The 12949-nt window shown below is 28.7% G+C and overlaps 1 long non-coding RNA gene across 1 annotated transcript; it reads left to right on the top strand.

Moving 5' to 3' along the window:
- Positions 1-4814: 4814 nt before the first annotated feature.
- On the top strand, positions 4815-5886 carry LOC115033710. The gene is made up of 3 exons (XR_003839011.1): positions 4815-4844; positions 5091-5190; positions 5849-5886. It is a non-coding gene; the product is annotated as an uncharacterized LOC115033710 (long non-coding RNA).
- Positions 5887-12949: the final 7063 nt, after the last annotated feature.

Genomic DNA, 12949 nt, shown 5'->3' with positions numbered 1-12949 from the left:
GTACACTATATATTAATATTGTAAATGGATTTATTCCGTAAAAAAATAAATAAACATAAAAAAATAAAATAAAATATTTATAGCCAGAGACGGCTCAGACATATTTTTAAGATGATATATATTATATATATATAGATTATATAGTATAAATTAAAAAATGTTTTGTTAAACAATGTGTTTAAAATGTTCAAAATATACTATTAAAAAAAACCATTGAGGTTTATGGTATTGTGGGACCTCATACCTGTTGTTTATTTAAAAAATAATCCGCCCTTCCTCCCAAAACAAAATCATAACTAAGACACTGTATACCAATTATAGATCTATACCAAAACAAACTATTTCCATAAATTATTTCAAAACGTACTAATCATATATTTATCTTTATAAATGTTGACATTGAAGATGAATGTAAGTCCACTAATTACGCACATTTATATTATATTCATAGGTACTAATGATACTAAACAGACCCCTTCATATTTCAAAAAGGTTAATTTAAGTTATAAAATATATTATTGTTGAATATCCTTTACTAGCATATCCTTTACTATAGTGTATTTACACCGTGGTCCGTGGATCTTAATCACTTTTACATCCGTCTTTATTGTTAAAAATCAAAGTAAACTAAAGATAATATTTCGTATTTCAATCAAGTTCTAAATACAAAACGCACATAAAGAACTATTTTTGGCAATTTAAGTTTTACTGTGTACAAATAAATGTTTGTTGAAAATTTTATAAATTCAATTAGTTTAAAATTAGTATTTTATTGGGTATGGAAATGAACCTATAAACAATATTAGTTTAGAACCTATTCTAAAAGCTTATAACTCATAACACTAATCAATTACTTACGTGTATATATTTGTAGCTGTTCAAAGTGAGCTTATAATTATCTATTTTTTACACTATTTTATCTAATTTATAATAAGGGTGCAAGGGGGTTCAACATTGAGTCCCTACCTGGTATTCTTAGTTGTTGAAAATATTACGTAATATATAAGGGTAAATGATGTTTATGATGTCATGATGTTAAATGTCAATGTTGTGTTAATGCAGTGGTTTCAAACCGGTCTTACTTACAATTTGCATGGAAAAAAAAAGAGATTTATTAGTTTTTTTTTTTTTTAATAACATAATACAAAAGAACATAATTATTAATATAATAATACAAACATAATACTTTGATAAAATGAAAGGCGCTCACATTTTTCCCTTAAGATGTACAGTTCAAATTGCTTAATATATTTATGTTAGGTGATACAGTGTTGATCGTTGGAAACTGGTGGGTAAGGGTGACATGAATCAAAAAAGGTTGAAAACCATTGTGTTCCACAGAAAATGTAAATAAGTGATTTGAAGCATGTTTATGAGTGCTGGAAGGAAAGGGACTAAACATGTGTAAGAATAAAACAAAGACAATTTATGAGACGGTGGTAATAATTGGGAACATGAAGTGTTTAAAATATATCGGAATCTCAGTGTCAGGGTTTTGGCTACCCCCTTTTAGCTTAAATCTGGACTCGATTTAGCCTTTCATCTAAAACCACCGTAGTTAGTCAGGTCCAAATTACACCTAAAATAAACATGTCCAATTTTTCCAAGAGTGAATAACAATAATAACACTGTCTGAATTGCACTAAATTAGAGATAAACCCGCCCTGTTAACATAGGGTGGCGTTGAAGCAGTCCCCGCGGCTCGTGGGTAAACATTGCTTTCATTAAAATGCTATTTGCACACTACGTGCCATGCTTGTCATGTCAACCATTGAACCACGTGTCTGTTAAACGCGATACTAGTTTGACCATCAATGACGTGAGGGGCACGTTGGAGTGTAGCAAAGGCCAATCGATAACGATATCGGGGGTATCTGCCTATTTTACTAAATAAGCGTTCGCCAAAGTACTTCTGCCCACTGACCGTATCCCACCCAAAATAACACATATTTTTTTGTTAGAGTTATCATTATTGTCCATATTTATTTGAGATGCAAAACGCACAGATCCCACCATATTACTAATTTGGTTCACGCTTACATGCTATAACTTCATTAAAATAATTCAACGTAGCACCACTGTGGAATTATGACCGCGTCAATTACTGTTATCAATACAGTATTAAACTAGTGTTAATGAATCTAAAGAGCAATCGTGACACCAAATAGCTGGCATTCACCTAATTTCGTGCATGTAGGTATGTTTATTCGTCTTATCCTACTGGTGACAACCTCGTGGATACTGGATAACTAGACACGTCAAGACGGCAAGCCTACACGGATGTATTGAAATGGATCCCCACCGTGGCGGGAGATCGAACCTGGAGATATCTCTCGTGATTGTCAGTGATACTCTCGAATAAACTACCGATAAGATTGGGGTTCGATTACCTCCTCAGCACAGTGTTAACATTCCTAAACAGGCGTAGGTGGATTTCCCAATGAGGTCCCAGTTTGGGGGAAATAAGGTTAAATTTAATACGTTTCTGAAATTATTTATTAAATTTACAATTTCTTTCATTACTTTTAGTGTGTACAGGTAAGTTACCAATTTTACATTTAAACTTAAAGCTTAAAAATTAAATAGTTTAAATTCAAGCTAATTGAATAGGTACACTTATTAGTTATTACGTTTGGTAAAGATGTATCTTAGACCAGTGGTTGTCAGGGAATCTTGAATTATATGTGAAAATAATACACACACACACATACACAAGGAAAATTTGGTGTTAAATTTAAATTGACTATTTTCAATTTTTGTGAGTGAAAAATGAACATTAAATTAAACCAACTTTACTATATAATTCCTAACACATCTATGCATTTTTATTGTTTAATTTATTATTCATTAATCACTATTATAATATCAATAAGTGTAAATGTCTGTATTAAATTTATAAAATATTATTTTTTTAATAGAACAAATAATAAAAACAATTGATAGCAAGTATATTATTATTAAATAGTCACAAATACCATTTTTAATAAAAATGTATGATGTTTGAAATATAGTGTTAACTTCCTTCTAGGGTAGGAAAGAAATAAACACAAAAAGAACAGCTACCAACAACCGTTTAATCGTAACAAGAACAACTTTATTAAAATATACTCGTAAATCACTAAAAGAAAGGCTCTGGTCAACATCGCAGAGACCGTGCAAAGACATCACTTGCCTTACTCGCCTTTAGGCAACAACTAACTACTATTATAGGCAGTGTTGGGTAAATTACTTTTAAAAAGTAATGGAATTACGTTACTCGTTACTTCATATATTTTTATTTAAATTACATTTGCGTTACCTAAAATTATTTTTATCACGTTACGTTACTTTGTCATAAATAAAGTAGTGCGTGGTAGTGCGTTACAAATAACGTTACTTTTTTTTTTAATCTCTGATAACAGTTATCATTTTTTTTGAACCACATTAACATCGTGGTAGCCGGTAGGTAGGTATATCAGTTTTAAATTCGTATCTATAGCCATATAGCCATAAAGGTTGATGGGTGGCTTACTCATAAGTCGTAAATCATAATTCGTTTTAATTAAATTTTATTTTTAAGCCGAACTCTTTTCTTTCTGATAATGAAAGTAATAACATTAATTCCTGGAATGTTTAATAATATTGTTAACTATTATCGGAATCAAAAGTAAATAAAATTGATTTTTAATTTTTCTGGAATATCTTATTAGCTTATTTTTGTACTACATTCAAAACTATTATTTTAATAAGTAACGTGGAAAAGAACGCATTAGTGCGTTACTTCATAGAAATTACTTTTAAAAAGTAATTGCGTTACAATTGCGTTACTGTAAGTAAAATGTAATGAAATTACTGCTGCGTTACTGAAAAAGAAATTGCGTTACAGTAATTTGTAATTTGAGTTACGTTACTGCCCAACACTGATTATAGGTACTCGCCCAGATAGCCACCACTAGAGACGGTAACCAGTCACACCATCTGGAGTAGTTAACAAGAGATACAATTAATATATTTAGTACCTATTCTATCATTAAAATCACATGTCCAACCTATCAATATTGTATTTCACTATTCACTTTCTAGTTATAAAAATTAAAATTACTTATTAGAACATACCTACCTAACTTGCATTGCTATACAGATGTGGGGTAACCACAAAATTGTCAAATAAATAGCCAATAGGGCATTTCGATGTAGATACGTTAAGACACTCGCTCATCATACTGTTTGGCGTGTGTTGTATGTTCAGTCACTGACACATACCATTTTTATGTTACATATTTTATTTTACCTATTATACTTATATTTATACTAGCTGATCCCGTGCACTTCGTTGCCCGTTAAATATACCAACTCTATATGACTCGAACTTTGTACAATTCGTTATTTAATATTCGGTGTATGGTGTTCAAAATGTATCTTAACTTTTCCGTTTCCCGGAATAAAAATTCTGATTCGCAGCAGTATATTATCAGGTAGGCAATCTACCTACGGTAGATCGCGGACCCCGTGCTGTTTGTACGTAGGTGTATGATTTAACTATAAAGTATCAAAGTTAAACCAAATTTGTCGTATTCCACCTATGATCGATTAATATAATCAATTAATACAAAATTCTAACCTAACATAACTACTAATATCAGATGATCCCGTGCACTTCGTTGCCCGTTAAATGTACCAACTCTATATGACTCGAACTTTGTACAATTCGTTATTTAATATTCGGTGTATGGTATTCAAAATGTATCTTTAACGCCTATTAATATAATCAATTAATACAAAATCCTAACCTAACATAACTACTAATATCAAATGAATAAAAAAAATCTTTTTTTAAACAGATAAATTTATAAAAATACAAACAGGTGAGTAAGTGGTGAGGTAATATGTCTGTAAACCGCTCAAAATGAATCAAAATATTTTGAAAATATTATGCTGTATATAAAAGGATAATATAAATATTCAGTGAAAATGTCATGTATCTAAGTTAATTTGTTTTTGAGTTACACCAAAAACCAAAATCGATTTGATCAAAACCCGATTTTGCGTAAAAATTACCTTATTCCTTAATTTTTGTTTTGTTTATCCCTGTGCTTTTGAAAACTATTCAGAATTTTCAATTTTGATATCCAGAATGCACCACCTAGATTCATTTTCCCATTGAACAAGATTCTATTGATGGAAGTCGAAGCAATTTTACTGCCCCAAACGGTAATGACAGAAACAAAAAAATAAAAATAATAAAATAATAAAAATAAAAAAGCACACACCATAAAATCAATACATTCATGACTCTGCTCATAATCTTAAATAGCTAAAGACAAGTATATAATATTATTAACGTAACAAATACTTACCATTTTCATTCAAATTAAAAATAATAAATAACTGAATAAAATAGTTATAACCAGGGATGGCCTTGGAAACGTATAAGATTTTAACATTTTATCTATCTTTATATCAGTGGTTTTCAACCTGTCTTTCGAAATCGAAAGATTTCGTCATTGAATAAAGTTGAATTGAATAATGTAAATTAATTGTTTGTTTTAAATTTGCGTATGGGAGCCGTATATTTGATTTCAAAATCAAAAGGAGCCGTGGACCCAAAAAGGTTGAAAACCACTGCTTTATATCATACATTTGATTTTCCACACATATTGTTGTCACACAAGCATTTTCAGTTTGAATGTTCTACTAAGAAATTATGAATAGGTATAGTTCAATTCTTTATTAGTTTTTAAATATTAGTAGATTCAGAATTTATATCTTCTAATATAACCCAAAATGTCAATACAACTATACTAATATGAAGTAGGTATATTAATTGAGTTTAATAAATATAAAATTGGAAAATTTTATTTTTGAACAGCAAAAAAAGATGAAAAGATAATTAATATAGAATATGGTAAGTATATTATTATAATACAAGCAGGAATACAACAGTTAATTTTATAGTTTCCGGCTAAAATATTGGTTATTTTTTATCATACTGATTTTAATATTTTGAGGGAAATTTATTTAGCGTTAGAGCGAAGAAATGTTTAGAAAAAATGGAAAATTGTGTTTTTTTTTGCTTGACAATGGAGAGCGGTGAAAAACAGTCTTTTTTTGGAAAAAATACTTATACCATTTACACAAACTACTCACTGATAACCTGGATAAAAAAAATCTGACACCGTCATTGAGCAATATATCAAATATTATTATCATAAACTAATGTGAAATACCTATACCTAAGTCATAAAATAACTAATGTAGTAATGTGTAATACATTATTGAAGAATAATACGAGTATAATGTATTTATTAGGTGAAAATAAATTCAAAAATGCCATTAAATCATATTATTTTTTCAGTAAGTATACCTACCTAACATTAATATAGATTTAATGTAACTTTAATTGATTAGGTACCTAATGCAAATTAATTATATTTCACTGATTAAACATCAACAGAACTCAGATCTTGTAAAAGATAAATAAAGTTTAAAAAAATGTATGGATATCGTTGGATACCTAAGTGTTTTTTGTTTCTGACTGACTTTTCTAAGATTTTCGTTGCTATGGCTTATGGCTACTTATTAACAAAAACATATTATTTATAATTCATTTATTTTACTTGTAGAGGAAAAATATCGAGTTGCGTTATATGTTTTATTTTGTCATATCTTTTCAATGGTTTTACTCCAAACCTTAGATCATATACTATGGATGGAGCCACAGCGTATTAAATCAATACAAAAAAACGTTGCTGATATAGCGACGAGTCACCGAATTAGGTGGTCGATATACGCATTTGCAACGCGACTTCTCGCTTATTTATCCACAGATACCTATTGTACCTATGGATAATTATGCGAGGGATTGTATTGCGTTTGCGAAAATCGATCACCTAATTCGGTGACTCGTCCTTATATAAGCAAAAAATTCATACGTTGAAGCTACATCCATATAGTATATTATCCAAGCATGCGGCGACGGTTGAGGCGGGCGATTATAATATTATATAATGCATTATCAAGTCAGGGTACCAAACTATAAATTTTTTTGGAATATCCAAAATACGCGATAATCGCGTGTTGAAGAAACACTCAACAGATGAAGATTACCGATTATCTTGTATCGTATATAATGTGTGTATTTGACATCTGTACAACTCATAGACAAAGAAAATAACAGTCTGTTGCACACCTTATTCTGTATTTTAATAATTGTGCTTACTTCGCGAGTTATTTTCCGGGACAAGGCTTAGAAAGTACCACAAGCTGTAAATTGTAATTTTTCATTTAAAACCTACCTTGTTTATTTCAAGGCTTAAAATATCTTATAGGTATCTACATTATATGATTTATCACTTTTATAATATACGAAATATAGATTATATTTATATAGATTAAATATAGATATAAAAAATATAAGCTTTAAGAATATTATACATAATATCTCGTTTCACTCAGAATATAATATTTTTATTAAATTTAATGACATTTTTTAATAATTAGATTAAAACCATTGGTAAATAATTAGGTACCTACATTTTATGCAAATACAATAAATTTTTAAGATTATTTTACATTTATATAGGTTATGATAGAAGAGGACGATTCTTATAATGTAGATAATGATTTGGCATCAATAATAATAAGTGATGAATTATAATTATTACCTATTTTATATGTTTGTTGACGTTATTTCATTCTGATATAAATTTAAAATAATAAGTTAGGTATTTCTAAGATTCAGCTTAAAATTTAATTTAAACTAAAAATTGAAACTAAGGTAATAAACTAATAAAGAAATTATAAACTTATATAATACGCAACTAAAAATAACTTAATAGTTAACAAAAATTTTGAATTTCAAATTCTAGTCGGTAATTTTGAAGATTACACCCCCCCGCCCCATGATTTTTTTTTGAGCTCCAAACAAGTCGATTTGGAGGTACCTATTTACTAACCAAAATTCACAGATAAAGGATGAATCATGGTACATAACTACAAAAGTATTCCCTTTTATGCATGTAAGTGTGTAAAAAGTCTAGAGAAAAAAATATATGCCCGACATAAATTAATCTTATAAGTGTACCGTGCAAGTATAACATTATTTTATGTCAAACAAACTATGTTCACCACCAAATTGTAAATCATACGATTGATATCATAGAATTATATTTGCATACCATCTGCACACCATGTACCACCTACCTAATATTATTATTCTACCAATTTAAGAAAAGAAATAATTTGTTAAATTTTAATATAATATAATATAATACCTAACCATATTTCTATTTCTATTAATCCTGAATAAATAATATTATTATTTTATATAAGTCTGTTTTTGAAATGTTTCATTAAATGTCCGTAAGATAATAATAAGTTTGTAAATTTTTCTTGCTATGGCGAGTTAGGCACACAGCCAGTTTTTAATTTTCACTTGGCAGAAAAAAAATATTTAAAATCATCTGAGTTAGTAATAGCTGAATATATTATATAAGTATATAACTATAATTACGTAGGTAACGCTAGGTATCTTATTAGTTATTTTTTTTGTAGGTGTCAACTGTAGCGATAAAAAAAGTAAATTCCTGAAATTATATTATAATGATATACTATTTAAAGTATTATAAAAATTAACATTAATTAACCTATACTTTCAACTACTACATTAATAACGTATTTTCTTTTGTAACAGCGATCATGGATAAGAAAAAATGGCCGAGTAATTTATTAGTAGATCATATTTCTAGTTTAAATTTTTAAAAAAGTTGGACCAGTACCTACTCTGATTTGCTGCGCAGTAGTTATCGATTATGTCGTTGTAATATGGATGTGTATAAGTTATACTTTAATTCAATGATAAATCATTGTATACGAAAACGATTCTGAGTGGACACGTTTGTAAGCTTATAGGTAAATAGCTGAAAAAGAGTCAAAATGGTTTAAAACATTTAAAATGTCATTTTAACATTTGGTAAAAATGTCAAGTGTCTTGGATTATTCGTTTTTGAATTACATGAAAATATCAAAAGTTGATAGATGACAATTAATTCATTAATTTACCAATGAAAATCTAATATCGTAAAATTTTAAATTCAAACGCTCATAAAAATTAAATTTTACTTTCCGGTAAGCTTCCTAACCTAACTACTACTCTATGGTATATACCTACTCACCTTTCGACTTACAGAAGGGTAATTATTATTATTATAAACTTGCGGTAGGTACTTAGTCAACTTTTCCTACTCTCACTCATCATAGTACCAAAATATTTTAATTTAAACAATTCTCTGTTATAGAATTTAAAAAAGAATACTACAAAGATCAGATAAAAATCATACAAAACCAAACGCGTACGTATTTTGTGCAAAATAATTAATAATGAAATTATTAATGATTAATTATTTAATATGATATGAATTTACGACCTAAAACTGGTATTGCACAAATGTTTCCGTCATCCCGCTGTTCTATGTTTTTCCAATTATATTAATGAACATGGTTGGGATTTTATAGCATTTGTATATTTCTTATGAGATGCTTAAAATCCAGCAGAGTAAGCTAAAAATGTGTTTCATGATACAGAGAACTCAAATTAAAAATTTTCTCTTGCTTTTTATGGATTTTTTGAGACTTTTTTGGATTTTTACCTGTTTTTGAATCAAATTCTATCATATTTTATAAAATTAATATTTTAGTAAACGTGTTTTTAGATTTTTGTCAATCGAATTATTACGGTAATTTCGTATTAGGTATTTGGTTCTAATTTTTGTTATCTGCTCATTTTGTTGGTTTTTTTTTTGTTGATTTCTTCTACTTATTATTAATCGCTGATTATCAACGAACGAGCGTTGAATGCGTTGTATAGTCAATTAATTTGGATTCTGATTAGAGTGACTAAATTATTTCAACTACCTATAATAATTTGTAAGTGATTAAAAAATTATTAATTAATAAATTTCCTTTTTTTTTTGCATATTTTGTTGTTTTTATTGCATATTTTTAGCGCATATTTAGCGATATTTAAGGTAATATTATAGCACATATTTATGCAATTTTAAGTGCTATAATATCCCAACCTGTTAATAAATGTATGATTTTCCCATTTTTGAACCCCGATGTATAAACTAGATTAAATTTGATACCAGAAACCACCTTCATAATGTTGAATACTGTAGTAAAAAATTCCTGCTCTAAAAAGTCAGTGGTATGATGCATGCTTCAATGCTTGTACTTTATACTTAGGAGTGCTGAGGACCGTGTCAATTATTATCATATTATTAATATTTTTTTATTATTATAGATAATACGCGTATCATATTATTATATTCATATCTATATATATAAAACTGAAATCAAGCAAAAGAGAAAATCTTTGTTACGGTTTGGCTTCGAAACTTCTTATCCAATTGTCATGCAGTTTTTTTAAATGAAAGAGGACATCACAGAGAAGGTTTACAAGAAAGAATATTTTAAAATAATCAACCGGAAAGTAGGAAATCTGGATTTTAAGAATACAGCAGTTGCGCCATCTGTCCAAAAAAAAAATAAACTAAATAGTTGATAGTTATTATTAAAATAATAATAAATTGGTTGCTATTGGTTAATCGGGCATGTTTGTTGATTTGTATTATTATTTTTTATTTTTTTATTATGATTTTTTTTTTATTGGTCACATTATGCCTAAGAAAAGGAAATCAAACCTTGGCCGCTCAACAAATAGTGCCAAAAGGATGATCTTATTATCTAGGAACGGATAAAAAAAAAAGATTAGGATTTTGTATTAATCGATTATACCTATTAATCGACCATAGGTGGAATACGACAAACTTGGTATAACTTTGATACTTTATAGTTGAATCATACACTTGCGTTCCAACAGCACGGGGTCCGTGATTTACCGCAGGTAGATTGCCTACCTGATAATATATAAATGCTGCGAATCATAATTTTTATTCCGGGCAACGGTAAAGTTAAGATAAATTTTGAACACCATACACTGAATATTAAATAACGATTTGAACAAAGTTCGAGTCATATAGAGTTGGTACATTTAACGGGCGACGAAGTGCACGGGATCAGCTAGTACTTTATAATTGCTACTAACTGTTGAGTCTTTAAACTAAACTAAAATCATTATTCTTCGTTTAAATATATAATTTTGTCCAAATTTGAACTTAAAATCTCTAAAACAAAAAGAACTGTGAATATATGCAATACTTGAATAATATGATTTTGTTTAGGTTTTCATCGGAGAAATACTTGAGGGGAATTATTGTTGTTAACTTGTCTAGTTTTTTGGATTTTTATGGAACGGCTAGAAAAATCATAATGTTCCATATTGGTTATTGGAATGTTAAATTGTAGTGTCATCTTCTAACAATATTGATAATCATAAACCAAAATATGTACAGTCGAGACATTATGGTAACCATACGCCATTATTGCTACCATTTTAATAATAATATATATTTTATATATTCATCGTTCGTGAAAACGTACTAATTTGTACTCTACTATACCGGCAGAATCTGTATAAACGTAAATTGGTATATCTTTCGTTGTGTTTAATTAGTTTTATATTTTAAAAGTGGTTATTAACAATACATTTTTTAAATGTCGAAAGTTCAAAAAAATTTCAAACAAGATTCAAGTTTGATTTCAGAAGATTTGTTAAAATTTAATTTTGACCTATCTGTAACGAAATGTTAAAGTTTAATAAACTGGCTAAGTGGAGCTACTAGGTACGTAATATCCAAAAATTATGTGTTTATGGCGTTTAGGGTTTAGGGCTTCCTTATAATATACCTATGGTATCCTCTTTACACCTATATCATGGGGCAAAAGGTAACTTTAAAAATATTGCGCCATGCACAATGATGTGTATACAATTTTCCAAGACTATAGTTTATTACTCTGTTTTCTTCGCATATAAATAATTTATTTGTTCTTGTGCACAACTAAGCGTCCAGTTATCTTTTAGAAAAGAACCGACAATATTCTTAGAATGACGTGGCGAATGGGGTAATCGAGAGGCGGCACCCCTGACTTTTCAAGGGGTGGTGATGGGGTCGTGGCAAATAGTTGATAATTTTTGTATTAACTATAGTATTTACTAATAACTACAACAGGTAATTACAAATATATGATAGTGAATTCATCGGGTTATTGGTGCTACAGAGTGGATGAAATTTTAAACATTTTAAAAATATTAATATAATACATGCCTCTGAAAAATTGCAAGTTCACCACGGTCCATGGCACTGAGGCACTTGTTCATTGTAGCTTCGTACCAAGGCTGGGCAAGTTAATGATATTTTTAACTCGTTATAAGTTAAGTTATGTTTTTTTTTCAATTAGGTTAAAAGTTAAGTTGATTGATATTTTTAAAACATCAATGAAGTTAAATAAAGTTAACAAATAATGTTAACTTTGTACAATATTGTAGAGGTAACCAAACAATAATTACACACATGACACCTGAGTAATGACACTTTAGTACTTTATTACATAGAGAACCGAACAAAAGAGTAAATGTGCTTTTACAACATTTCTTAGCAACATAATTAATTAATATAATACAAAATATAACCTATAAGGCAGAACAGCCGGCCAAGCAGTGTAGCCAAACTGTTACATATCTCTGCCCTAAGATTTGTACCTAGTAATAACATAATCATAACACAGACATAATCAACATAATATAATTAATACAATAAAAAAAATAACATAATAATATTAATCATAATACACATTTAAAATCTTATAGATCTAACTTAATTACTTTTTTTATATTTCCCCTTAGTCCAGGTCGTCTCTCACATCTACCAATTTCATCACTCTTAGGAGTCTCAACTGAAGCTTCACCTAGTACTAAGTCCAACTTTTCTTTTACTATCTCCTTCTCTAATTCATCATCTAATTGTTTACTCACATCACTATTTTGTTCATTTTCATAATCTAAGTTCTCACT

The sequence above is a fragment of the Acyrthosiphon pisum genome, chromosome A1 (assembly GCF_005508785.2).
Source record: "Acyrthosiphon pisum isolate AL4f chromosome A1, pea_aphid_22Mar2018_4r6ur, whole genome shotgun sequence".
Classification (NCBI taxonomy): Eukaryota; Metazoa; Arthropoda; class Insecta; order Hemiptera; family Aphididae; genus Acyrthosiphon; species Acyrthosiphon pisum.
The sequence above is the reverse complement of the archived record's forward strand: the minus strand, read 5'-3'. Positions and strand labels throughout refer to the sequence as shown.